The sequence below is a fragment of the Lactuca serriola genome, chromosome 4 (assembly GCF_051521515.1).
Source record: "Lactuca serriola cultivar US96UC23 chromosome 4, Lser_US96UC23_V15, whole genome shotgun sequence".
Lineage (NCBI taxonomy): Eukaryota > Viridiplantae > Streptophyta > Magnoliopsida > Asterales > Asteraceae > Lactuca > Lactuca serriola.
In genome coordinates, this window is record NC_136411.1 from 108,529,426 (window position 1) to 108,533,227 (window position 3,802).

The following is a 3,802-nucleotide window of genomic DNA, read 5'->3' on the forward strand; positions in this document are numbered from 1 at the left end:
CTCCAGTGATTCTCCCCGACCCACGTTTTCGTCAAATTGAAAAGTTCAAGGTTACTCAAGCCCTATTGGCATGTAAACACTTCGATGGAAATTATGTGTGTGCATATGTTTTTAAAATGAAGTCACACATTGACAGATTGGGAATGTTGGGTGTCGTTTTCCCACAGGAGCTGGCTGTTGACTTGGTTCTGCACTCACTTCCTAAGTCATATAGTCAGTTTGTTAGGGACTATTATTTGACTAACAACGACATGACCCTTATTGATCTGACATATTTGCTAATTGATGCTGAAGCAGAAATGCTAAAGTGCAATGTTCAAGCAAATGTGTTTGAAGGATCAATCTCCTAAATTTCCATGGACCTTAATAATGGCATCATTGGTATTCTAGAAAAGGTTTCTCTTCCCAATGAAAAGGGATCATCCAAGGTCAAACTGTTTGACAATATGGTAAAGAGAAAGGATAATTCTCGGATATTCCCATGTGCCATTCCTGAAGAGTCCATATGTTTCTATTGCCAATTGAAGGGACATTGGATGCGAAGCTGCCCTAACTACCTAAAGGATCGCATAGATAGTAAAGTCAAGTTGTATGACTTTACTTCAGGTACATCCACTGTCTAACTTTATGAAGTTCCTATTCGTAGATGCTTATTACATGATGTGATAGTCACATTTTTTTGTTTATGCAGGATCTAAGAGAAAGAAGGAAGCTTAAGAAGAGAAAGTTAATTCTGATCGTAAGAGATGGATTTCGGTCACATGGTTTAATGATCAGAATTTGGAGCTACTGCTTAGGAGTTATGATATCTTAATAGATTGCTTAGGAAATATGTAGTTTTCATATATTTGCATTGTAAGGATAAATATTTTTCTGCACATTATCAATAAAGTAAATTTTTTGTTTTTTCTTATTTACTTTATATATCCTCACAATGGTATTTATGAAAATTGGTGGTTATATTCTATTATTAGCAATATTAAATATGGATTTGATTCTTTGATATATCATTTGTGGTAATGTCATAATTAACCAAGTGAAAAGGAATTCTCATCACCCAAGTTTCAGTTGGATAGAAACTTGGAGTCATATAATTCGAATTGTGTGATGTATGAGAATCTTGATCTTTGGAAGATTAAGACTAATTCGTTGATCACATGATTATGTGAGTCAAAGTGAATGACTAATGGATCTAGTACACATTGATGTGGACTATTTGGATCCATCACAAAAGGACAATAAGTCTATTAATCATGATTACTAATGGTTCAGTAATACGGTTATACTTATAAGATTATGTGTAATTTTGATTCTTTGAAAGGTTTCAAAGAATGGCAGAACTAATAAGAAGAATTTATTAGGCAGATAGATAAAAGTGTCTCCAATCTGAAAGATAATGAGATTACTTTAGTATCATGTTTTATGATCATCTTAATGATTTTAGAACTATATCACAATTGATCATCTAAGGACATTTTAGTGAATGTATTTTAACTAAGAAGATGAATCAAATATTGTTGAAATAGTTTAATCGAGAGATGAATCATACTTCGTTTCCAAATAGAGTTTTAGAATCATACTCTAATAACTTCTAATTGTATCCCAAACTAAGTAGGTTTATAACACCTCATGAAATGTGGAGTGGAAATGTTTTCTTACTCTAGCACATTTGAAATTGGTAGTTGTGATGTTTTGGTTAAAACAAAGATAAACTACGACCAATTCCATGAGATGTTTTCTTGTCGAGAATCCACACTAACTTTTGAATATTTGTTTTAGCTTGTCAATGATTGTTCCTTGAGAGAGAAACTTGAAGAGATATAATCTCTAGATCGTTTAGATATTTTACAGGTTAATCAATGAAGAACAAACAACTATATCAAACAAGACAATGAACACAAGATAGAATCAATATGATGCTGATGATTCAAATATAGTCACGCCTCAGCAGAGCTCGATTAAGAACTTCAACTGTAGAGGCGAGCTAGGGTTTACAATGCTATGATGAATAAAAATCTGAAAAGCTATTTCCTAAGGATACATGCATGAACCTTAAATACTAAAACCCTAGAATAAAATAAAACATTGTTGCACAGGCCCAAACCGATTACTAAACTGGGCTAACAATAAACGAGCCCAAGACAACAATAAACGAGCCCAAGACGCAACATCCAGATCCCAACAATCTCCCCCTTTAACGTCAATTGGGGCAAGACCTTCACTTCGGTTGAGTAACCTTGACTTGCTTCACAACTTTGAACAACCAAGGGATAATAGCAAGAAGCGTCTGCTGAAACTGAATGTACCAACGAAGAATATCAGTAAACAACTTCTTGTCTGCTTCACTGTTCTGATTACACCTATGAATGATCTCTAGAATATGCTCCAAGCAAGCAGTAGAGAACAGGTGCTTGTTAATAAGAGCGAAGAAGCACTTTTGACCTTCGCCCCTAATGAACATCACAGTATGAAATTTCGTGTCAATCTTGCCCCTGATCATAATGTTCACACTGCCATCTCTTCCAATCGGTTTTACCGTAGTACGCTTGTGAATGGATGTTGCAATTTCTTGATCCATCTTTGCTACTTCGTGAATGTAACAAATAAGCATTCGCTTGATGTGATCAATGATCGGCTGATACTCCTGTGGATTGCATAACAAAATGTTGTTGAGGAGTATCCAGTCGTGTGGGTTCAAATTTGGAAGGTCATCCAGGGAAATAGTATGGACCGAGCTATCTGAGCCTCAGGTCACCTTGAATTTGACATTAATAAATTTCCCAGCTGAAGAGGGATTCAATACCCCGACTGTTGTAATCTTCTTTAGGCTCTAGGTCAAGTATTGTGGCTGAGCAAACTCCAGATAAAATTCCAGTAAGTCCCGATCAACCTTCGGTTCTGGAGAGGGAATGACAACAGTTGAGGCAAAGCAACGGAAGATGAATGCCTTTTGGTTGATTGGCATATCAAATTGTGCGTCCTTCGAGTTCTCAAGACCGAATGACAAAACAGGTTCAAGCCAATGAGTACTCGGTTCATCAACGACTTCCCTCTGGAGCGATTTAATGGTCCATTCTAGAAACATTGACTTCTTTTTCTCAAGAAGTTCCTTCTCTTTAATTTCTTTCTCCAAACGATCTATCTTCTCCCGAAGCTCTTGATCAGAAGGGTTGAATTTTGGATCAGGCTTGGAAGGAGCTCCTTTAATGATGTTATCAATATCATCATCTTCATCTTCATCATATTCACCAATGATCTTCTTTTTCTTTTGTCCTTTACTGGCCGAAGCTACATTATCCTTCGGTCTAGCAGTAGCTTTTGGTTCTGGAGGGGGTGGAGTTTGAGTTTTGTCAGGTTTGCCTTCTTGTGATTTCTTTTCTCCCCTTGTTTCGGAAGAACAGCGGTCTCCGAAACACCCTCAATTCGACTGAGAATATCCAAAGCTGGGCGTAGTTTCTCAGCTAAGTGACGTCTAATAGAGACTGTTAAGATAGAGTCATGGGTGTCTAGGAGATGCAACAGGACTGAATGGACGTTGCCAACAGAGCTGCAAATCACTTCTCGTTCAGATTTTAAATCATCAAGCTCTTTAGTTGCAATACATAGCTTTAAATTCTGAATTTTGAGCTGAGAGGTTCGCTTTTCCAGCTCATCCATGACTTTGTTTTCAACTGCAAGCTCAGCCTCAAGCTGAGTTAGCCGATCATCAACTTTAGAATGAAGCTCTTCATTAGCAGCTTCAGTGGCTTTGTGACCCACGCCAAGTTGTGACAACTCAGCCTCCAGTGAACGTTTGAGAGAA